Raw genomic sequence first — 26203 nt, 5'->3', positions numbered from 1 at the left:
GTGACTTAATTACTACGTGGCTTCAGGTGAGCTCATCCATTGTGAAACGCGTGAGCGACAATTAGCTGGTTCTCCCACAGCTGCAACCCGGGGACTTCAATCAAGCAACTTCAACTGTGCGGACGATAGTTTCAAGCTAATTTGGAAAACGTTTATTGGTAAGGGCGAATTAGGCCTATCACTTGGCCTATGACTGATTCACAGAGTCATCATCTTTGACTGTTTGTGTGCGTATCAGATCTACCTTTGAAACGTCCACTGCATATAATTTCAATAAAGGCAAAAAACATCTAGTGAAAAATATCAGCTGGGGCACACCCAAAACAGTAGAGGTGCTGGCGAGTAAACTAGTAGGTTATAAAAAAAGACTCACACGCTCCCAGTAACTTACTGGATAAACCCAGTGCTTAACTTTGGCAGGAGCTCACCGGACCTGAGTACTGGCACCTCAAATGTTTTGCTCCTGTTGCCCTTATAAAATATTAGCTCTAAAGGATTGTGGAGCTCTTGTACCTAAATGTAAACATTACCGGCACCTAAAATGAGTACTGGCGCCTATTTCATTCCAAGTCAAGCACTGACTCGGAGTCCCCATATTTGTTTCAATTCAGTCTGGTATGAGAACGGTAGCCCCATTCTGCAAAAGCATGGTGTTTGCGGAAAGCTGAGTATATTGGCTATTGATCAGTACCGTCACATTTTACTAACATATATGGGCATACAAATTTATAAAGGGGAGGCCGAGCAAATTACCTCATTTTAAGATGGCTGCTACCTACATTCCGGTTAGCGTTGTGAAGCATAAACGAAATAAACACGGAGTACGTTGGTACACACCGAAAGCCGGGACTCCACAGGTCATGCGGATATCTGATTTGTCTGCCTGTGACTTACCGTTATCGATCACCAGACCCGAGAGTCGAAATTATTATTTTACACAACTTTTTCACCAAACAGCAAACATCTTACACAAGGTAAGCTTCGATTTGGTCTGTGTTTGAGCTATAGTTACATGGGGATTATCACATTAATCGTTAGGTTGGTAAGAACAAATCTAGCCTCTTGTCAATGTTATCTGATGTATAACCTAATTGCATCATCGAATGTCCACCAAGTGACTATCTTTGCGCATCAAAAATATGTTGTTGCCTACTTATGCGCTGTCTGCATCCATATCTCCAGACACCACCACAATGTTTGAGAGGTTGGTGTTGTAGAACATTTTGGCACATCCAGTGTGCAAAACCATTGCCACATTCGAACACTGGAGAGATTGAAAGGACACTTGAATGTACCCTGGATACCCCATAACACCACCACAATGTTTGATTGAGGTTTATATGGTAGAAATTAGTGATACACCGTTATTACATTTTTGGCCGATACTGATATCTGATATTTTCCTTACCCCCCCCCCCCAAAAAAAACGATACCGATATTAAATTTTTTAGCGACCTTTTAACTATTTAACTGTATTAGAACGCTTAACACACACACACAGGCGCTGCGGTCTAAGGCACTGCATCTCAGTGCAAGAGGCGTCACTACAGTCCCTGGTTCGAATCCAGGCTGTATCACATCTGGCCTTGATTGGGAGTCCAATAGGGCAGCGCACAATTGGCCCAGCGTCGTCCGGGTTTGGCCTGGGGTAGGCCGTCATTGTAAATAAGAATTTGTTCTTAACTGCTTTGCCTTACACACACACACACACACACACACACACACACACACGCCACTGACCAAAAAGTAATTTTGTTTGCATTTACATATGGCCCCATTACCCGTAAAACATAATCAAAACCTATTTCTTTCACTTGCTTGCTGTGCTGTTTCGTTGTTCAGTCGTTTCATTCTCAACCAGGATTTCTCATACTATGGAACGCCGTTTGGGTCTTTGCGTGTCAAATAACACTAATTCACATGTCAAATAAGCATGTTGACCAATCAGGACCTGAATATGACTGCACGTCACAATCATTTAACGTGTTCATACATCTTTTACGTAGTTATAACACATTGATTACACTATCACTAGTATTTCATATGTTACAACGATTCATCAATACGTATGCTATGATGCTGGTAAAATTGTTTCGGGCACCTACAGTGCTGGTCATAAAAAAAGAAGCTAGCTCATGGTTGCAAACAATAGTCTTCCCCAAAAACATAGCAAAACAACAATCTGTTTCAGTAGCTAGCTAACTATAGCTAGGTGTCATCATCTAAAATAACAATAATTTATAAGACGGTTCTTATTTGATTAATGGTGATAGGACCCATTTTTGTGAAGCTAGCCACAATAAGGTAGCAACAATAGTGTACTTTGCGGTTAGCCTTCCAAATAAAAGTATGTAATTGACAGTGATGCAAATTAATACAAATAGTAGAATTATGCCATAATTGTGTAGATCATGCTAAACGAGGTTGGAATGTTATATAAAATCAACAGAAATCTGTTGAAATCGCACTGGATGCATTATGCTTTAGAATTGCATTGGGGCATACTTATTTCACTGTACAGCCTTACCTATGGGTTGTGGATCAATGACATAGGGTATCAGTCTACTCAGTGACACAACATTAGCGTCGTAGGTCTTATTGCGGCACTCTGAAACAACTGAATTGAGTCACATTTATTGTCAACCTGTGTAGAACACTATTCCAGAGGAAAAACAATACTGCGTGGATGTTTGAGTCTGATAACTCTGAGGATGTTGGGAAAAAATATTGGGTATTAAGTAGACTGATATCCCATTTCTTTGATCCCCAATCCTTAGGTGACGCTGTACAGTGCAATATGAATGCCAATACACACAATAGGCTGACTGGGGAGGTTTTCAGTCCCGCGATAAGAGTTACAACGCTAAATTTGCATAAAGTCTTCACATTTGTGTTCTGTGGGTGTCAAAGTAGACTGATACCCCATTTCATTGCTTCACATTCCAACCTTATTTAACATTATCTAGTCTAAATATGGCATGATTCCACCAATTGTAACCTTCTGCATCGCTTTCAAAGACATACTGTTATTTTGAAGGCAAACCGCAAATTCCACTATTGTGCCTATTCCTTATCGTGGCTAGCTTCACAACACATAACCCGGTCCGGTCGAGGCTCACTAGCCAGATGAAGCTAGCTGGCTGCTTATAACATTAGCTTTGGGCAACAGGGTTAAGTAGCTGGCTAGCTATTTATTTTCAGGAACTTAAGTTCAATTTCAACAAGTGGCTACCTAGCTAATACTTACTCACAAGGATTCCTGAATCATTGCTAAGAATAATGAAAATGACTGCAGTTTCTACTGGTCATTGTTTTCAGGCTGGTTGTTTTGGTGCTAGCTAGGTACCAAGCTAAAGCTAACAACCCCAGAAGTTGCGGTCTAACAAATAATGCTTTATTACCAACGTGGTATTGTAAACACATCGTTCGTGGCCGGTGTTTGCAGACTTTTTTGTACAGCTTTGACAGTGCTACTGATAGTAGTGGTGGCGCTTGGCTTGCACGTGCAAATTCAGAACACAGTTCTATTATAGAATGTTGTGTGTTATTTGACGTAAAATGAAAAGCTTATTTAACGCATCAAAAACTGTTATTTGACTCGTCTAATAGTGTTATTTGACGTGTGTCGTTTTTGACACGCAAATACCCAAACGGCGTTCCATACTATGTCGTGAAGCTAATAGCAGTGACGCTATGACTGTGTAACTCTGGTATGGCAAAGGTTACCGGAGTGGTCGACCAGTCAGTGAAAGCCAACATCACCTAAGACAGTGAACGGTTGATTGTCAAGGGCAATGAATTCCATTATCTTGGCGTTAATGGATTTCGCCTTTGAGTTGTCTCACTGAATTTTTCTTACTCTTTCAAATGACTGCTCGACTTGTTGACTGTTCGATCCACACAACAGACATTGTGGGCTAGATTAGGAATTATGTGTTGTACGTGTAGCGCAAAATTTTACCATTACGTCATATAGGTATGCACGTCAGCTTTGACATCGGTTTTGCACATCGGCATTAAACTAGACATCGGGCCGATACCGATGTTGGCATTTTTAGCTAATATCGTCCGATTCCGATATGTTCACCGATTTATATCGTGCATCCCTAGTAGAAATTGTTTTTATACTTAACAAATAGCATTTAGGGTTTGCAAATATTTAATAGCACTGGAATGATCTAATTTACAGACATATGCCACTTTGGAGAAGTTTATGGACACTTGGAAATGTCCCGTGACCATACCTGACACCACTTACTAAAACATCTGCCCATTTCTAGTTGTTAGGTCTATCAATCCCATTTTTTAAAATTATATTGTTCACATGTTTTGGAAGCCATCTGATGTGTTTCCAGCTCTTGTCATCAATTATTCACGTTTAGCTTGTCAATGAAAGATGACTTTCAAAATAGAATAACGGTTATTGTGTGTCCTTGATCTTGTGTATTCTGAACTATGTAACGCCTATCTAGCTTCTGATAATTTCCACAATCTCCCAGATGTCTTCATTCCAAATATACTATGTTTTTGCCTGTCAGAATCATGTAATTACACATGAATAGCAGTTACTTTTGGGTATGTCTATTTAGGTGGAAATCTACATTTTGCCATTACATTTGAGGTTTTCCTTAACTTCTCTAGGATAGGGGGCAGCATTTTCACGTTTGGATGAAAAGCATACCCAAATTCAACTGCCAGCTACTCATCCCCAGAAGATAAGATATGCAYATYGTTAGTAGATYTGGATAGAAAACACTCTGACGTTTCTAAAACTGTTTGAATCATGTCTGTGAGTATAACATAACTTATTTAGCAGGCGAAACCCCGAGGACAAACCATTCAGATTTTTTTGAGGTCACTCTTTTCAATGGCAATCCAGATTTCTAATTGACCTTCTTGCAGTTCCTACCGCTTCCGCTGGATGTCAAGTCTTGAGAAATTGTTTGAGGTTTTTTCCTTTGTGTAATGAAGAAGTACGGCCATTTTGAACGAGGGTCACTTGTTGTGTACTGTTTGTTAGAGGAGCGTGACCAGAAAGCTAGCTACAGTTTGTTTTAATCCTGTATTGAACACAGATCATTCCGTCTTCCATTTTATCGATTATTTACGTAAAAAAATACCTAAGGTTGTATTACAAAAGTAGTTTGAAATGTTTTAGCAAAGTTTACAGGTAGCTTTTGAGATATTTTGTAGTCACGTTTCACAAGTTGGAACCGGTGTTTTTCTGGATCAAACGCGCCAAATAAATGGACATTTTGGATATATATCGACAGAATTAATTGAACAAAAGGACCATTTGTCAAGTTTATGGGACATATTGGAGTGCCAACAACAGAAGCTCGTCAAAGGTAAGGCATGAATTATATTTTTATTTCTGCGTTTTGTGTCGCGCCTGCAGGGTTGAAATATGCTTCTCTCTCTTTGTTTATTATGGTGCTATCCTCAGATAATAGCATCGTTTTCTTTCGCCAAAAAGCCTATTTGAATTCTGACATGTTGGCTGGATTCACAACCAGTGTAGCTTTAATTTGGCATCTTTCATGTGTGATTTAATGAAAGTTAGATTTTTATAGTAATTTATTTGAATTTGGCGCTCTGCATTTTCTCTGGCTTTTGGCCAAGTGAGACAGTAGCGTCCAGCCTAAACTCAGATTTTTGGATATAAATATGAACTTTACCAAACAAAACATACATGTATTGTGTAACATGAAGTCCTATGAGTGTCATCTGATGAAGATCAAAGGTTAGTGATTAATTTTCTCTTTCTGCTTTTTGTTACTCCTCTCTTTGGCTGGAAAAATGGCTGTGTTTTTCTGTGACTTCGCTCTGACCTAACAATCGTTTGGTGTGCTTTCGTCGTAAAGCCTATTTGAATTCTGACATGTTGGCTGGATTCACAACAAGTGTAGCTTTAATTTGGTATCTTTCATGTGTGATTTAATGAAAGTTTGATTTTTATAGTAATTTATTTGAATTTGGCGCTCTGCATTTTTACTGGCTTTTGGCCAAGTGGGACATTAGCGTCCCACATTTCCCAGAGAAGTTAACCACAATGCAGTAAAATAGAGTTAAGAAAATATTTCTGAACATTTCTGAACAATAAAAATGCCCAAATAAAAGTATACCAGTGACTGAGCCTACGAGTGACTAGAGAAGGCCAGCCAACCCTGGTATACAAAGTGCAGTGGTGCGTAAGGGTTTTGCAGTTTAAAATAAATCTCAAAGTGCCATGGTAAAGKGTGTCAATTGATCTCWAACACTGAGCGGAAGCATTCATATATAAAATATCCCYATAGTCTAGTAAAGGCATAAATGTAGCTGATACTAGCCTCCTTYTGGCTTCAAAAGAAAAACAGGCCTTATTCCTAAAATAAAATCCCAATTTCAGCTTCAATTTTTTTGTAAGTTGTTGAATATGCAATTTAAAAGAGGCCGTCATCAATTAAAATTCCAAGATATTTATATGAGGTTACAACCTCAATCTCCTTGCTCTGACAGGTAGTAATAGGTGAAAGGTTCGGATGTCTATTTCTTGCTTTTGTCAGTATTGAGGATAAGCTTCAATTGACACAAGGTATGTTATACTCCTCAATGCCATTGGATGAATCCTGGAACATATTCCAGTCTGTGCTAGCAAAACAGTCCTGTAGCGTAGCAGCCTTGTTATCTGACCACTTCCATATAGTGCAAGTCACTGGTACGTCCTGCTTTAGCTTTTGCTTGCAAGCAGGAATCAGGAGGATAGAATAATGGTCAGATTAGCAAAATGTAGGGCCAGGAGAGCATTGTATGCTCTGTGTGTGGAGTTAAGGTGGTCTATATATTTTCTTTCCTCTGGTTACACATGTGACATGCTGGTAGAAATGAGGTTAAACGGATTTAAGTTTGTCTGCATTAAAGTCCCCGGACACTAGGGGCGCTGTTTCTGGATGAGCATTTTCTTGTTTGCTTATGGCCTTATACAGCTCGTTGAGTGCGGTCTTAGTGCCAGCATCGGTTTGTGGTGGTAAATAGATGCCTACGAAAAATGTAAATGAATACGCTCTTGGTAGCTAGTGTGGTCTACAGCTTATCATGAGGTACTCTACCTCAGGCGACTTCCTTGATATTGGAAATTGCGCACCAGCTGTTATTGACAAATACCCCCACCCCTTGTCTTACCTGACGTAGCTGTTCTGTCCTGCCGATGCATGGAAAACCCAGCCACCTGTATATTATGTGTCGTCGTTCAACCACTACTGGGTGAAACATAAGATATTACCATTTTTAATGTCCTGTTGGTAGGATAGCCTCGAACGGAGATCATCCAGTTTATTCTCCAGTGATTGCACGTTGGACACTGGAACGGATGGTAGAGGTGGGTTACCCACTCAGCGACAAATTTTCACCAGGCACCCCGATCTCTGCCCCCTGTATTTCCGTCTATTCTTCACTTGGAGGATTTGGCGGGGATTTGGCGGGGATTTGGGCCTGGTCTCGGAGAAGCAGTATATCCTTTGCGTCGGACTCATTAAAGAAAATGTTTGTCAAGTTCGAGGTGAGTAATCACTGTTTTGATATCCAAAAGCTGTTTTCGGTCATAAGAGACTGTAGCAGCAACATTATGTACAAAATAAGTTAAACAATGCGAAAAAACACAAGATGGCACAGTTGGTTAGAAGTCCGTAAAACGGCAGCCATCCCCTCTGCCGCCATTATTCTTTCTTAAGATTGGTGGATGAATCTCATTATTGTAATCCTTTTGTGAATATTCGATGAGGATTATTGACGTCAACCGCCTGTATTCAATGGAGAGATGCTATGCTACAAGCCTCATGCCATGAATATGCATAGCCATCTCGAGACAACTCTGATAGTGTTTTTAATCAAAGTTGCTGGGATGTCACATGTCCGACTTACAGGATATCAATATACTCGTAACTACTTAAGCATTTTGAAACTTCTATTCGATCAAACAAACTTCACATAGCAAATATGCCATTCATTTTTTTGTTGACCAAATTCAATACGCTCTCATTGACCTCTATACAAAAACTCCTTGCTTGGTGGGCGACGCAACACACAAACGCCACCTGCTGGAGGGAGACCGAGTTGGGCCTCAGTCTTCCTCATCCTCGCTGATATTTCTCAACGATGGAAAGGTACAATCGACCAATCACGAGGTGGTGTGATGTAAACAACCATTCAGATTCCCCCCACACATGAGGACGGCATAATCCTGCTCAGCTGCTACAATCCCGGTTTCCCAAAAGCATTTTAAGGCGAAGTTCATTGTTAGAACCTTCGTAGGAGCATTGTTAAATCACCGAACTGTTTCCCAAAACCATCGCTATTAATCTAACGCCTGCCGCAGACCACTCGTACAGCTAAGTCAGTCGTTAGATGCTTTTTTTGCCCTCCCACGTCACTTTATACACAGAAGATCTCCACTAAGCATAGAATCACATGGTGTATATGTGACCACAGATAACATCAAAACAAAGTTGCCAATGTCTTTGCAATTGATACAAAGCGATGGGTGAAAAGATGCTTCAAATGAAAACCTAGATGACTGCATTAAAATATAAAGAGTTAACTATAGGCCTATTTGAATCATATTTAAATAAATGTCATGTTCCATCAATTGAGTTATATTTGTCTGAACTCATTTCATGATGTGTAGCCTAACATGTGCTCAATGATAAGTGATTTAAGTGCATTTTTATTCGGTAAGCATTAGAATAAGCCACTTCAATATTTGAAGACGTAGGTGGTAGGTAACTCAGAGCTTATCCGTCATCAGTATTGTGAAATAATTTGAATGTTAAGGTTAGACTTGAATGGCGAAGGTTGATCCGAGAGCAGCGCTCCCTTTCAATCCTAATCGCACTTGGTGTTTCGAGAAATGCATGTTACATCTTTGGGGATTAAAACACTAGTAGGCCTAAATTCCAGGCAACTGATTTCTCCTGCACTGGCAGGCGTAAGCCTTGTCTGTTGTCTGTTCTTTATTTGTTTTTTGTCCTCCAATTTGTTTGGTCAACCTTTCAACCTGAGGGGTATCCTACGAAGCAAGCGAGATCTACTCAGACTTCATCCGTACTACGACAGGGATATTGCACGTCTGCCTGCCGCTACCTCCTGTGGAGGTGGTTGAGCAACACTGGGCTGTAACTGGAGCAGAGATGGCTGGATGGGTAAGGGGGGTTAAGAGTTGAGGAGGACTGGTTGGAGTGTAGTGGTGGAGAGGAAAAAGGTGGAGGTAGAGTAGTGCGAGGGAAGGTTAAGAAGAAGAGGAAGCCTGAGGAGACTTTGCAGGTCTTGTCGGAGGAGAGTAGTGATGAGGGAGGTTCGGTTCGCAGTATTGCAGTATTCAGTATTCGGTTCGCAGGTGTTGGTGAAATTTAAGGACGAGGGTGGAGTCACGGCGGTGAGTCCGATCATGTTGACTAGGGATTTGGAGAGTAAAGTAGGAGAGGTTGTGTCTGCTGAAGGTCTTCGTGATGGAAGTTTGGTGTGTTTAAATGTAAACAGTATGAGGAGGTCAAACTCAAGCAGGTATGTAAATGTGTAGTTGATAAATTAGTAGCGTGCCCGATCAAACTGGACGGTAGTGGGTGAAGGGAGTACAGGAGTATGTAGTGGAAGAGGTGGTGTTGGGAGGTGGGAACATGGTTATAGTGAACTTTTACTTTGGTAGTGGTATGGGGGATGATTAAGAGGATGAGTGGGGTCAGACAAGATTGGGATCTCCCTGTGCTGAAAGTGGGGCGATTGTTGCAGTGAGAGATATGGAGAAGGCAGAGATGTTAGCCCAGGCATTTGTGAAGGTGCACAGCTCTAATAATCGGACAGAAGAGAACATCCGGGGATCCTGGATCAGAGGGAGATGGTGGGGGATGCATTGGATGCCCCTTTTACATTGCATGAGATAAGAGAGCCTTAGCTAAAGCTGGGGTAGCATCTCCTGATGTGTTACATCATGAAGTCTCATCTCAGAGACACTGCAATGGAGAAAGTATTGGGCATTTACAATAAGGTGTGGCAGGAAGGGAAACTGCCTGGAAGTAGGTTTTAGTGGTTGCCAATACGGAAACCAGGGGAAGGCCCTACAACTCCTTCAAGCGATTGGCCGATAGCGTAGACATGTATGGAAAGTTATGGAAAGGATGAAAGTCAGGCTGACTTACTTTATGAAGAATAGAGGACTAATGTCACAAGATCAAAGTGGGTTCAGAAAAGGCAGGGGAACGATGGATCCTGTACTGTGTGCCTTGAGTCAGTTATACAGAAGGAACAGGAAAATGAGGTGGTGGTAGACACTTTCTTCAATTTAGAGAATGGAGTTGATGGCCATACTCTTGGCTGCAGAGTGGGTGGAGGTGGTGAGGCCAGACAGGGTAGTCATCGGCTCTGACACCTTTGCAGCACTGATGAGCTTAAATTAATTTGTGTCTCGGAGCAGACAGGATGTATTGTATGAGGTTTTGCAGTGCTTGTAAAGGGTGAGACAGATATTTGGGATGTTCGTCTGAGTACCAGCTCATGTGGGAGTAGATGGAAATGAGGATGTGATCGACAAGCAGGTTCTTAAACATCCTAATGTTGAGATGGAATTGTCAATCAGTAAAGCTGTTGTTAACCATAAAAACAAATGGCAGGCACTGGCAGGCACTGTGGAAAGGGGAGGGAACTGGAAGAAACCTGTATAAGGAACCTGTATAATATCAGGAAAAGGTGGGGGCAGAGACATCAGGCCGAGAGAGAAGGGAGGAAAGTGTAATCACAATGCTGAGACTGGTACACAAGGCTCAATAGTACAAATTGGTGGGGAAACAGCCATCTGGGAGATGTGATCATTGTCAGGAGGCGCTGGTGACCGTGGAACACATTCTATTTCAGTGCCAGAAATATGGGAGGGAAAGGGAGTGATTTATTATTAGATCTGTAGAGTAACTGGTTTGAAAAGCCAAGATTAAGTGAACTGCTGGGGATATCTTCAGGGGATATAGTATTTAATTATGTATTTATTTTCCTTAGGGTATTTTAGTCCTTCCATCTCTGGTCCATAATCCAATCCAGTTGGTGGCGGTAATGCATCTTAAAGTTGGTTGCCAACCGCCATTACAAATCCACAGAAGATAAACTCCAGCATATTTTTAACTGCTAGTGCACGTTGCACATAGTAAGTCGAACACTGAACTCTTCAATGAGATAATGCTGAAACATCAATCCATGGGCGAGTCAGTGCCACATTTTCGTTTGAGCCTAAATCAAAATGAAAGAAAAGTTATCTTGCAAATTCAGCAGTCTATGGTGTGAAATAGGTGTGCTTATCAATGCACAAGCACCTTTTCCCCACTCCTATCGCTCCTATCTGTGGAACATCTTGTTGTGTTGTGGCCACAGACATATCATCCATAGAAGGGGTTTGGAACCGCTTAACCTGGCCATTTGATTGTTAAACTCATGGGTACACGAGCAATAGCTGCCAGTCTTGACTTGAATGGGAACTATATGATTGGTTGCGGCTGTAATTTGCCTTATGCAAAATTCTAAATACAGTCGCGTGGAAAACATACGGTTTGGAAAGCAAATGCTGTCATAGTATTTAATACCTATTTTTTACACAAACATCTTAATACAGTATTTATTCAATTGTCTTCCTCAAATGAAGGGGATGATGACAATCTTTGTGAGATGGAGGGTATCTGATTTCATTGGTCCTCAACTCGTGGCTCAGACACTTTATTTAGGACAAATGGAGTTAGCCTGCCCCGGAGCAGGTTAGTTTGCCATAGAAATTTACCTGCATAACTTACGTATGACCGGTTACTCAGAGTTGAACAAAGTTACACCTCTAGCTCCTCAAACCCAGTACTTACTCTGTTCTCTGTGAAGTAGGCTTCCAGAGTTTTTCAACCTTGGCTTAGTACTAGCGCGCTACAGTAGCTGACTGACTGTGCTGCTGTGATCATTTCCATCTGCCTGGAGCCTTCCTCTGATTGCCATCTTATTGTTGACTCTTCTCCTCTTCCCAATGCCACCTTTACCTCACAATCTCACTATTGGATTAGCTGACTCTGCTAACTGCATATACCGGTAACATTATTTGATAACTGCTTAGATGGCGTTTTTACGTATTTTTAAAACTTTGGTTTACTTTAAAAGGCAACTGCACCCACTGATTTTGCCTTTGCTTTTTGGCTTGCTCATTAGACAAATCTTCAAAGTAGCCACCCTTTCTCTTGATGACAGCTTTGCACACTCTTGGCATTCTCTCAACCAGCTTCATGAGGTTGCCACCTGGAATGCATTTCAATTAACAGGTGTGCCTTCTTAAAAGTTAATATGTGGAATTTCTTTCCTTATTAATGCGTTTGAGCCAATCAGTTGTGTTACGACAAGGGTGCACCAGTCACTCCTGCAGCAAAGCACCCCCACAACATGATGCTGCCACCCCCGTGCTTCACGGTTGGGACGGTGTTCTTCGGCTTGCAAACCTCCCCTTTTTCGTCCAAACATAACAATGGTCATTATGGCCAAACAGTTCTATTTTTGTTTAATCAGACCAGAGGACATTTCTCCAAAAAGTACGATCTTTGTTCCCATGTGCAGTTGCAAACTGTAGTCTGGCTTTTCTATGGCGGTTTTGGAGCAGTGTCGTCTTTCTTGCTGAGCGGCCTTTCAGGTTGTGTCGATATAGGACTCGCTTTACTGTGGATATAGATACTTTTGTACCTGTTTTCTCCAGCATCTTCACATGGTCCTTTGCTGTTGTTCTGGGATTGATTTGTACTTTTCGCACCAAAGTATGTTCAATTCTAGGAGGTCTCCTTCCTGAGCGGTATAACGGCTGCGTGGTCCCAGGGTGTTTATACTTGCGTACTATTGTTTGTACAGGTGTATAACATCGAGCACACAGCCATGCAATCTCCATTGACCAACATTGGCAGTAGAAAGACCTTACGGAAGAGTTGTGACTTAACGTGGCACAGTCATAGGGTGCCACATTTACAACAAGTCGGTTTGTCAAGTTTCTTCCTTGCGAGAGCTGCCCCGATCAGCTAAGTGATGTTATTGTCAAGTGGAAACGACTAGGAGCAACAACAGCTCAGCCGCAAAGTTTTGTGCCACAAGCTCAGAAAACAGAACCACAGAGTGCTGAAGTGCGTCACGTGTAAAAATCACTAACATCTTCATGTTCTCAGTAACACTCACTACCAACTACCAACTGCCTCTGGAAGCAACGTCAGCACAAGAACTGTTTGTCTGGAGCGTCATGAAATATGTTTCCATGGCCGAGGAGCTGCACACAAGCCTAAGATCACCATGCCCAATGCCAAGCATCGGCTGGAGTGGTGTAAAGTTTTCCACCATTGTACTCTGGAGCAGTGGAAATGCGTTCTCTGGAGTGATGACTCACTCTTCACCATCTGGCAGTCCAATGTACGAATCTGGGTTTGGCGGATGCAAAGAGAACGCTACCTGCCCCAATGCATAGTGCCAACTGTAAAGTTTGATGGAGGAATAATGGTCTGGTGCTGTTTTTCCTGGTTTGGGCTAGGCCTCTTAATTCCAGTGTAGGGAAATTGTAACGCTACAGCATACACTGACATTCTAGACAATTCTGTGCTCCCAACTTTGTGACAACAGTTTGGGGAAGGCCCTTTCCTGTTTCAGCATGACAATTCCCTTGTGCACAAAGTGAGGTCCATACAGAAATGGGTTGTCGATTGGTGTGGAAGACCTTGACTGACCTGCACAAAGCCCTGACCTCAACCCAATCGAACACCTTTTGAGATGAATTGGAACACAGACTGCGAGCCAGGCCTAATTGCCTGACCTCAGTTAATGCTCGTGGCTGAATGGAAGCAAGTCCCATTAGCAATGTTCCAACATCTAGTAGAAAGCCAGAAGAGTGGAGGCTGTTATTACAGCAAAGGGGGGGACCAACTCCATATTAATGCCCATGATTTTGGAACGTGATGTTCGACAAGCAGATGTCCACATACTTTTGGTCATGTAGTGTATTTACAACTCAAGTACAAGTTAACCAATGTTTAGGTGTACCCATGAGGCCAAGTAATTACGGGGCGTGTCTGGTTGACAAACTCACCTTTTTCTTCTCTCCAGTCAATGTCTCCAGCTCAGCCTCCTGGCCGACCGTGAACGAGTTGACCATGACCTTGGTGCCTGTGGTCACGGTCACTTTGAAGTGGTCTCCATTCTGCTCAATCTCCGACACGCTCTTGATGTCCTTGCCCTTCTGGATGAGATCATCTGGCAAACCTAAGTGTTGAGGAGGAACATGTTAAAAGGGGTTGGCAGTACACATTGAACTACGTATACAAACTATGACTACTTATTTAAAACTTTGTACATTTTACTTTTCAGCCTATAGCCTTTCGCAATGGTGTGCAGGTTCTCTTTGGATTACACCTTCATGCTTTTCAATTTGGGAATTTGTAGTCAAGACATCTTTATATTTAAGAATAACCATAGCTGAGGAGCACCATAGTCAAGATGAGAAACCCAACTGACCTAGCAGTATTTCTGGGTACAGGGGTTATGCTATTGGTTACAAATAACCATTGAGCTAAAGTCCAAAGATTAGCTATCAGTCAGATAAGGTAATCTTACCTTATCTGGATGTCATGGACATCCAGTACCATAAAGTACAGCACTTTAAGTGCAATAGCCTAGGGCCATCAAACTATTGTAGAGGTTTAAGTTATAGCAGAATTTGCTATAAATAAATCACATTCAGAATTAGCTCAAATTGAGCTGTAGTAAGATGCATTTTTTTTAAAAACATTTGATTTTGTCCAAAGTAAGTTAGCAAAAGCGCACTTTTAATGGCAACTTTTGTTGACATGCCATTTTTGTTATTAGCTGTATAGATGAAATTTGGGATGTGTTCAGTGTGAACAGCTTTAGACAATGTAATACTAAAACAATTGTTTACTAATATTACAATAAGTTAGCTGACCAACTATGACCACCCTAATACAAATACCCACACTATATACAGTGCATTTGAAAAGTATTCAGACCCCTTGACCTTTTCCACATTGTTACATTAGCCTTATTCTAAAATAGATGAACAATTCCTCAATCTACACACAATACCCCATAATGACAAACCAAAAACACGTTTTTTAGAAATGTTTGTATATATATGTATATACACTGCTCAAAAAAATAAAGGGAACACTTAAACAACACAACGTAACTCCAAGTCAATCACACTTCTGTGAAATCAAACTGTCCACTTAGGAAGCAACACTGATTGACAATAAATTTCACATGCTGTTGTGCAAATGGAATAGACAAAAGGTGGAAATTATAGCAATTAGCAAGACACCCCCAATAAAGGAGTGGTTCTGCAGGTGGTGACCACAGACCACTTCTCAGTTCCTATGCTTCCTGGCTGATGTTTTGGTCACTTTTGAATGCTGGCGGTGCTTTCACTCTAGTGGTAGCATGAGACGGAGTCTACAACCCACACAAGTGGCTCAGGTAGTGCAGCTCATCCAGGATGGCACATCAATGCGAGCTGTGGCAAGAAGGTTTGCTGTGTCTGTCAGCGTAGTGTCCAGAGCATGGAGGCGCTACCAGGAGACAGGCCAGTACATCAGGAGACGTGGAGGAGGCCGTAGGAGGGCAACAACCCAGCCTCCGCCTTTGTGCAAGGAGGAGCACTGCCAGAGCCCTGCAAAATGACCTCCAGCAGGCCACAAATGTGTATGTGTCTGCTCAAACGGTCAGAAACAGACTCCATGAGGGTGGTATGAGGGCCCGACGTCCACAGGTGGGGACCTTATATATATATATATATGGATTTTATATATTTCTTTCATCCATTTTAGAGTAAGGATGTAATGTAACAAAATATTAAGTCATGGTCTGAATACTTTCTGAAAGTACTGTATATATTCAGTTTTGCCAATTGATGTTCTGTTGAAATGGTCAGAAAAAACAATGTTTCTTATAAAAAGAAGTGATGTAGTTAGTCTCTCCTTAACTCTTAGCCAAGAGAGACTGGCATGCATAGTATTGATATTAGCCCTCTGATTACAATGACGTGCCACTCTGTTCTGGGCCAGCTGCAGCTTAACTAGGTCTTTCCTTGCAGCACTCGACCACAGGACTGGACAATAATTAAGACAATACAAAACTAGAGCCTGCGGGACTTGCTTTTTGGAGTGTGGTGTCAAAAAAGCAGACCATCTCTTTATTACGGACAGACCTCTCCCCATCTTTACAACCATTGAATCTATGTTTTTTGACCATGACCGTTTTAAAATCTAAGGTAACACCAAGTAATTTAGTCTCAACATTAACAGCCACACCATTCATTGTCAGACTCAGCTGAGGTCTAGAACTTAAGGAATGATTTGGTACCAAATAAAATGCTCTTAGTTGTAGAGATGTTCATGACCAGTTTATTACTGGACACCTAATCAAAAAAACAGACTGCAACTCTTTAAGGGTTTCAGTGACTTCATTAGCTGTGGTTGCTGATGCATTTATGCTTGAATCATCAGCATACATGGACACATGCTTTGTTTAATGCCAGTGGCAGGTCATTGCTGCAGAGGATAAGTTCATTAGAGTTAACTGCGTGTCAGATTGCATCCCAAATAAATGCTTTAGTTCAAGTAATAGACACATCTCAACATCAACTGTTCAGAGGAGACTGAATCAGGCCTTCATCGTCGAATTACTGCAAAGAAACCACTACTAAAGGACACCAATAAGAAGAAGAAACTTGCTTGGGCCAAGAAACACAAGCAGTGAATCTTTCCTTTGGTCTGATGAGTCCAAATGTGAGATTTTTGGTTCCAACTGTCTTTGTGAGACGTAGACAATCTGACTTTGTAGATTACATTCCTTTCTCCCTTTTTTTCCTCATGTTCTTTGTTTGTCTGTATGCTATCCTCTTCTAACCAGATGATCTCCGCATGTGTGGTTCCCACCGTGAAGCATGGAGGAGGTGGTGCTTTGCATGTGACACTGTCTGTGATTTATTTTGAATTCAGGACACACTTAACCAGCATGGCTACAACAGCATTCTGCAGCGATACGCCATCCCATCTCATTTGGGCTTAGTGGGACTATCATTTGTTTTTTTAACAGGATGATGACCCAACACACACCTCCAGGCTATTTGATAAAGAAGGAGAGTGATGGTAGTGCATCAGATGATTTGGCCTCCAATCACCTGACCTCAACCCAAGAGCGGTGGTTTGGGATGAGTTGGACTGGAGAGTAATGGAAAAGCAGATTTTCCATTACTCTTACAAGTGCTCAGCATATGTGGGAACTCCTCCAAGACTGTTTTAAAAGCATTCATCATGAAACTGGTTGCGATAATGCCAAGAGTGTGCAAAGCTGTCATCAAGACAAAGTGTGGCTACTTTGAAGAATATAAAATATATTTAAATTTAACACTTGTTTTGGTTACGACATGATTCCATATGTGTTAGTTCATAGTTTATGTCTTCACTATTATTCTACAATGTAGAAAATAGTAAAAATAAAGAAAAACCCTTCAATGAGTAGGTGTGTCCAAACTTTTGACTGGTACTGTATATATATGCTATCTAGCTAGCTAGAATCCACATGGATCCATTTTAGCTAGATATCTTGCTATTCGTGAGATCGCCAGCTCACTAACAAGCTAAATGTAACAGATCTAATGTGACTCAAGTCAGCCTGGCTATAACTAACGTTAGCTAGATACTTTATCCTAAAACAATTAAATGATTTTGAAGTGATCTGTGCAGTTTGTCTAGCTAGTGATTTTCTTTAGCTAGTATCTTGGTTAGCCAGCCCACATTGAATGTCGTAGATTGAGGCTAGCAAGCTAGTGTGTGTCAAATTCACATTAAATAGCTTTCAAACACAATTATAGATGGCTAGGTAAACACCATTACTATCCTGCTATCTAGCTCATAATTGTTAAGTAAAAATAAGACAGAGTGTAATTACATTAATAAATGTGTCTGCATTGCTTGAGCAAACTTATTTTTAGAAGATTAGGATGAAAAGGTGGTCTCGGTACGTGCTTCCCAAACTTGGGGTCGGGGTCCCCTGAGAAGATCTATACAAACAAATTATTATATTTTCTTCTATTCAAATGGGTGTAGAATAAAACCTTTTAGTGTCAAGTAAGGACTGTTTACACTGTCGTTTGCTGTTTACACTTGGCTAAAACCTAGCCTACTATTAAATACATTATCGTTCTCCACAGGTTCCCATTTCATGACAAGCTCAGGCTGCAGCAGTGGGTAGCAGATTTCAGGTGAATGAATTGCAAACAAAGCCAACACTCTCGTCTCTGTGCCCATCACTTTGAACATGAGTGTTTTCAGCATGATGACAAGGGAAAGGTCCGCCTCATCCCGACTGCTGTGCCCACCATTTTCTCCTCCCCTGATCGTCCTCAAAAGGGGTCACAATGCCCAATTGAAAGACAAAGGAATATGGTTGGTACAGAGGTAAGTGTGAATGTTGATCATGCGAAAGCGTCTGCTGTACATGATCACACTTACTGTGTAAGAAACGTCGTTGAGGATGCAGATGCTGGTCACAGCAATATCACTGTGATGCTGCATCTGCATGATGACACAAGACGTGTGTCAGATGTAGGCCTACGTTACAATGATATAACTGTGAGAGTCGATGTAAGTGAGGAAAGTGTGGCGTCAGAGGTCCATGATACTGGGATTAATGATCATGTTTATGCTTGGACACCCCTTGTTCCTGAAAAAAACTACTGTAGGCTACTGACGTCACCAGGCGACGTTCCCACACCTCAGCTGAGCAATGAGTATCAAAATCCAATACCGACAAACCCACGCTCTATCCCAGTTTGCCTGCATTTTTTTTCTTCATTGGCGTGAGTGTCATTTACTGTTTGTTTTCACATGCCACATACCTGAGGTCCTCTTGTGTGTTCCACCTCCAGCTAACGTTGATCGCATGCCATTTATCCAATTTCAATTGTGTTCCAAGCTGGCCGCTGCTGATTCCTTGCCTCTACCAGAGAGCTACCTGGCTAACTAGAGTGGAGCTGCAGGCTGCATCACTAGGCGATGTTCCCACACTTCAGCTGAGCAGAGGATCCAATACGACAAACCATGCAGCAGATCCTCAATGGTATAGTGTCTTGGTTAAATACAAAGACTCCTTTACATTTGAATTGACAATGGTGCTTGTGTGCATCTAAGATGTTTTATAAGCGGCATGATTAGAGGCATAACCATATGGCTATGGAAGTATAGGAGAAACTATTGTTAATGATATCTATCAATCTTGCATACTGTTTTCTGAAAGTTATTTCAAAACATTTTACTGCAGTGGCCTAAGTCAGGGTCACACAGTGTTTCTTGATAGTCTTAAACAAATATACTTTGAAACAAAAGTACACACCGTACACATGGTTATGGGCTTAAAAAAATAAGACACCTCTAACATGTCAGTTAGAGTTGAAATGCATTCAATTTTGAGTGCATACCAATATTACACTTTATACATCAGTGAAGACTGAAATATAACAATCGCTTGACATAGAAACAACAGATTTTTGGCATTACATTTATTTGATTAATTCTGAAATTGTGAAAAATATTAATAACATTCCACCCATGAGGCCACTAGAGGGCGATTTAACACTGATTTGGACTACCTGTTTATTTCAAAACACCCATACTGATGAAAGTGACCTTATGGAATTCCTAGATATTGTCACACCCTGATCTGTTTCACCTGTCTTTATGCTCGTTTCCACCCTGTGTTCTCTGTTGGTCTGTTGCCAGTTCGTCTTGTCAGGTTTTACCAGCGTGTTTTCCCATCTCCCTGCTTCATCAAGTTCCGTTTCCCTGGTTCTGACCCCGAGCCTGCCTGCTGTTCTGTACCTGCCCGACTGTGACCCATTTACGAACCTCTGCCTGACCCCGACCCTCCCTACTGTTCAGTACCTTATACACTCTGCCCTGGATTACGGACCTCTGCCTGTCTTTGACCTGTCTTTTACCTTCCCCGTTTGGGTCAATAAACATCTCTAGCTGTCTGCATCTGGGTCTTATCCTGAGTTAATGGCAGACTCGGACCAACTCCACAATGCTGTCTCCCTTCAAGGAGCTACCATTGGAAGACACGAGGAGTTACTGCAATGTGTTATGGAGGGACTCCATACCCTGGCAGAACGCCATGACCAGGCGTTCGATACAATTCCGCGGATTCTCTACTGGGCAGTGGTTCACACCAGTAATTTCTCAGCCTACCCCAGTGTCCCATGAACCCCATTTACCTCCTCCGGAGTGCTACGCTGGAGATTCTGGAACTTGACAGGCTTTTCTCTCCCAGTGCTCCCTCATTTTTGAGCTGCAGCCTTCTTCATTCCCCTCGAGGATGGCGTACATCAACGCAGATGTCCGGGAGGGAGGGAGCCTGGGCTATGGCGGTGTGGGAGTAGTCTTTAGTCTGGCTCAGTCTGGAGGAGTTCGTGGCAGAAGTTCGGAAGGTGTTTGATTCTCCGTTGTCCAGGAGAGAGGCTGCTACGTCAAGACTCCCGTAGTGTGGTAGACTACGCAGTGGATTTTACCATGTTGGCGGCTGAGAGTTCCTGGAACGTGGAAGCATTGTTCGACATGTTCCTTCATGGATTATCGGAGGGGATCAAAGATGAGCTCGCAGCCCGGGAGCTGCCCATGGACTTTGACAGTCCGGATCGATGGGCGGCTTCGAGAACGTAGGAGGGAGAAGGAATCTGTGCCCTATCGTCTTCATTCACCCTCGATTCCCACCTCGCCTCTGAAGAATCCCGGAAAACCCCGAAGTCTACATGTCCGCGTGAACCCGACGTCACCGAGTGCTGCCGACTTGCCTCCTTTCGGAGTCCATGCACCTGCGCAGGAGTCCATCTACACCCAGAGCAGTCTATATTGTGGAGCTACGGGAAATGTTGTAGGTACCTGCCCATTTAAAAACCCAGGCTCATCAAGAAGGGGCGAGTACCCTGGTGGGCCATATGGTGAAGTTGTCCTCTTCCCTTAATCGCACCCCTTTCCATGCCATCCTGCTGTGGGGGAACCAGACGAAATCCCTCCGGGTACTCATCGACTCTGGGGCCAATGACTTTTTTGGGGGATGCTACCCTGGTGTTTGAGCTGGGCATCCCCACTCAGCCCCTCTCCTATCCCGTGGACGTTAGAGCGCTGGTCGGGCGCTCTATAGGCCAGGTCACTCACAATACCACTCCCATCAACCTACAAGTGTTAGGGAACCACAGCGAGGCAATCCAATTTATGCTGATTAAGTTTCCTCGGGTTCCGGTGGTATTGTGAAACTCTTGGCTCCAGCAACACAATCCCCTCATAGACTGGACTGCTGGTGCCATTATGTGCTGGAGCCCATTGTGCCATGCCCATTGTCTGAAGTCAGCGCAGCCTGCCCCAGGACGTCCAGCCCACAGCCCAGTCTTCCTACAGGCTGGTACTCAGGGTGTGGGGTGCTATGGTCATTGTCTCCACCTAGTAATGAAATACAGAAGTGGAACCAGTAAAAAAAAAATACATGGAAAACTGGGAAAGCTTAGGTGTAATTGATATACAAATATTACTTTATAATGCATGTTGAATATGTTGAGTATTGGAAAATGAACAACAGGGCTAAGTAACACCAGGGATAACAACAACAAAAAACATAAAAAGCTTAGGCAAAGAGATCTAACAAGTGGTTTGGACAACAGTTAGTGAGCTAGTAAGCTCCCTCCATGTGTAAACAAGAATTACAAATGGGGGGGGGGGAGTTGTCACTGGACCAACAAACCGATGGGGTCCTTCACAAAAGCATGCTATCGTCCTTCTCTAGGTTAAGACCTCTGGGGACTAAAGTATCTAAGGAATGGATCCAGGACGTCTCTCTGGACCTTCAGTGTTTGTCAACATCGCCACTGCGTTTGTTTTGCTGACTTGTTCAATTCCTAAATAAAATAACTCACAAAGCGAGTGTCTTGGTAAGCAACTCTAGTGTATATTTGGCCTTGTGTTTTAGGTTATTGTCCTGCTGAGAGTGAATTTGTATCCCAGTGTGTTGGAAAGCAGACTGAACCAGGTTTTCCTCTAGGATTTTGCCTGTACTTAGCTCTTGTAGACGAAAAATAGAGAGTGAACAAATGTGAGCGATGATGAAGATGCCACTTGCTGACGCCAGCCTGGCGTGTTGATTCAATTTGACGTTGTCCGGATGGATGGCTTTATATTTGCATCTCACAGGAGAGAGTCACACCTTCACTGTGGAAATCTCGGGGAAGAGACGTTCCCAAGGAAGTCCTGAGGTCTGACGCCAGGAGAGGTGTGACAACTGATGTTGCTGTGTGAATTAAATTGTCATGTTTGGATTGTTTCAAGATTTCATAAAGAGCTATACATTTTGATATGTCTTATTGCATTGTATGTTTTCTGGATGGTGTATTTTTAAAGTGACTGGATTGAAATTGTATGTTGAGTTGACTGGTTCAGGCACATTCCTGTTGTCTGGTCATAACATTAAAATTGAGTTGATTAGAATATGGGTGTGTTCCTGTCTTTTTTGTTTTTACTAACAAAGTGCTAAGAAATGTTAATTCAGGTTGGGGGTGCGTTCCCGCTTGAATTTGGTTAAAAGGGCATTGAATACGCTCATACTTTGAGAAGTTGCTACCAAGCTCCTATGTGTAAGACACACACAGTTTTTTCTCTTTGAGATTATTCTGAACTGAAGACTGAAGTCTTAGCCTATTGGTGATAATAGTAATTTACTCTGAGTAGTTTAAAATATCAAGTATTTCATGTACACTGTAATTGTGTCAATTATTTCCTGACTAATAAATTATTAGTTGAATTGAGTAAATGCATTCCTCGTTTTACTAAGTAATTCTTTGACTATAAGCTTATAATTTAGTAGGTCTATTGATAGTTATTAATTACACATAACACATGCTTGGGTACCACCTTGACATCTGTGATCTGTTTGCCTCAAATGAATGCTAGAACATTGGTCGCAAGGATTAGCTGCTTAACAGTGCAAGATAGACACATTATAGTCCTACTAAGTCGGTGATACAATAATTCGCTATCTTGCTAGATCCTACAAAGATGCACAGGGCATGTTGCATTTATTCACATAATAACGGAGTCCGATTGATAAATGTAGTTTATTATTCAACATTTTTACACACCTACACTATTCCGTTTATTTGTATTCTAAAAAAAACTCCCATAACATGCTGTAGCCACCTCCACGCTTGAAAATATTGAGTGGTACTCTGATGTGTTGTGTTGGATATTTGAATTGTATTCCGTACATAAAGTTAATTTCTTTGCCACATTTTTTCCAATTTTACTTCAGTGCCTCTTTGCAAACAGGATGCACTTTGATATTTTTTATTATGTACAGGCTTCCTTCTTTTCACTCTCATTTGTAAGTTTTGTGCAGTAACTACAATGTTGTTGATCCATCCTTGATACACCATCCAAAGTGTTATTAATAACTTTACCGTGTTTAAAGGGATATTCAATGTCTGCTTTTTTTTTTTTACCCATCTACCAATAGGTGCTCTTCTTTGCGAGGCATTAGATTAGCAACTTATTATGTGACTCGTTAAGCACATTTATACTCCTGAACTTATTTAGGCTTGCCATAACATAAGGGGTTGAACACATATTGACTCAAGACATTTCATGTATATGAAATTCATGTACAAAAATGTATAAAAACATAATTCCACTTTGACATTATAGGATATTGTGTGTAGGCAAATGACACAATCTCAATTTAACCCATTTTAAATTCAGGCTGTAACACAAAATGTGGAAAAAGTCGAGGAGTTTGAATACTTGCGGAAGGCATTGTAGAAGAAGGGCTGGAGTCTTGAGACAGTTGAGACATGGATTGTGCATGTGTGTAATTGAGGGTGAATGAGCAAGTCAAAAGATTGAAGTGCCTTTTGAAAGGGGTATGGTCGTAGGTGCCAGGCGCACCGCTTTGAGTGAGTCAAGAACTGCTGGGTTTTTCACGCTCAACAGTTTCCCCATGTGTATCAAGAATGGTCCACCACCCAAAGGACATCCAGCCAACTTAACACAACTGTGGGAAGCATTAGTCAACATGGGCCAGCATCCCTGTGGAACGCTTTTAACAGCTTGTAGAGTCCATGCCCCGTTGAATTTATGCTGTTCTAAGGGCAAAAAGGGGTGCAACTCAATATTAGGAAGGTGTTCTTAATGTTTTGGACACTCAGTGTACAAAATAATACATAAGAGCATATTTGCATATAATTTACATCAGGATGCATAACCTTCCACTTCTCTAAGAGGTTCTTTACCTTGTCATTTTTACTCTGATGCAACACTTGTTGATTGTTTTTGAGAAGGAGGACAGAAAGAAAGTACCTCATGCTGTACTCATGTTGAAAAGACAGGTGGACCCCTATAATGTCACAGCAAACAGTACAGTATATCTGACATCACTCCTAATATTTGTTTGACATAACTCATGTAAATACAATGTTGTGAGCGTTTTATAGAATCCTGGAGTTGGTATATTATACTACTTGTACATGAAGCTTTTATTAAATACTCTATCAATTACAATTTGTGTACATTTTGTTATACAAGGCAACTTTACTGATTAATTGGGACTCAGCTCAAATTATTAACAGGCAAATCATCAAACTGCATAACTTTTTTCACCAACTCTTCATTTTGTAACAAGTGGTATGTATTGTTGTGATTGCGTTGTGTTGAATAAAAAATATCATACGACTAACTGCTAGATCTCCTGAGTTGCACATGTAGAGATAGCTAGAGCACATATGATATAGTTCTTAATAAGTTAATTGCATACAACTGCATACACAAAATTACCTTTCATGCTGAGAGTGGTTGTGGTCACTGGTGCCTGCAGATTTCCCCTCCCACTGGTGGTGGGAAAGCAAATTTCCCCTCCCCAACCACGCAGATCCATGTCCCTGCCAACACTGGCAGAATGCATAAAATGATGACGTGAGATGGTGTGTGGAGAGATACAGTTATAGTCGGAAGTTTACATACACTTAGGTTGGAGTCATTAAAACTCGTTTTTCAACCACTCCACAAATTTCTTGTCAACAAACTATAGTTTTGGTAAGTCGGTTAGGACATCTACTTTGTGCATGACACAAGTCATTTTTCCAACAATTGTTTACAGACAGATTATTTCACTTATAATTCACTGTATCACAATTCCAGTGGGTCAGAAGTTTACATACACTAACTTGACTGTGCCTTTAAACAGCTTGGAAAATTCCAGGAAATTATGTCATGGCTTTAGAAGCTTCTGATAGGCTAATTGACGTCAATTGGAGGTGTACCTGTGGATGTATTTCAAGGCCTACCTTCAAACTCAGTGCCTCTTTGATTGACATCATGGGAAAATCAAAAGAAATCAGCCAAATTGTAGACCTCCACAATTCTGGTTCATCCTTAGGAGCAATTTCCAAATGTCTGAAGGTACCACGTTCATCTGTACAAACAATGGTACGCAAGTATAAACACACGGGACCAGGCAGCCGTCATGCCGCTCAGTAAGGAGACGCGTTCTGTCTCCTAGAGATTAATGTACTTTGGTGCGAAAAGTGCAAATCAATCCCAGAACAACAGCAAAGGACCTTGTGAAGATGCTGGAGGAAACAGGTACAAAAGTATCTATATCCACAGTAAAACTAGTGCTATATCGACATAACCTGAAAGGCTGCTCAGCAAGGAAGAAGCCACTGCTCCAAAACTGCCATAAAAAAGCCAGACTATGGTTTGCAACTGCACATGGGGACAAAGATCGTACTTTTTGAGGAAATGTGCTCTGGTCTGATGAAACAAAAATAGAACTGTTTGGCCATAATGATCTTAGTTATGTTTGGAGGAAAAAGAGGGAGGCTTGCAAGCCGAAGAACATCCCAACCGTGAAGCCCTCGGGTGGTAGCATCATGTTGTGGGGGTGCTTTGCTGCAGGAGGGACTGGTGCACTTCACAAAATAGATGGCATCATGAGAAAGGAAAATTAGGTGGATATATTGAAGCAACATCTCAAGACATCAGTCAGGAAGTTGAAGCTTGGTCGCAAATGGGTCTTCCAAATGGACAATGACTCCAAGCATACTTCCAAAGTTGTGGCAAAATGTCTTAAGGACAGCAAA

The 26203-nt window shown here is 41.8% G+C and overlaps 1 long non-coding RNA gene across 2 annotated transcripts; it reads left to right on the top strand.

Moving 5' to 3' along the window:
• Positions 1 to 7: 7 nt before the first annotated feature.
• LOC111964057 (uncharacterized) lies at positions 8 to 24792 on the top strand. Of its 2 annotated transcripts, XR_002877324.3 has the most exons (5): positions 8 to 974; positions 18239 to 18485; positions 18770 to 18886; positions 19003 to 19146; positions 19806 to 24792. It is a non-coding gene; the product is annotated as an uncharacterized lncRNA (long non-coding RNA). The 2 variants fall into 2 exon arrangements; XR_011479891.1 differs by having other exon boundaries at positions 18239 to 18886.
• Positions 24793 to 26203: the final 1411 nt, after the last annotated feature.

Source organism: Salvelinus sp. IW2-2015, linkage group LG5, assembly GCF_002910315.2.
Source record: "Salvelinus sp. IW2-2015 linkage group LG5, ASM291031v2, whole genome shotgun sequence".
Taxonomy (NCBI): Eukaryota; Metazoa; Chordata; class Actinopteri; order Salmoniformes; family Salmonidae; genus Salvelinus; species Salvelinus sp. IW2-2015.
This window is presented reverse-complemented; position numbering and strand designations above follow the sequence as displayed.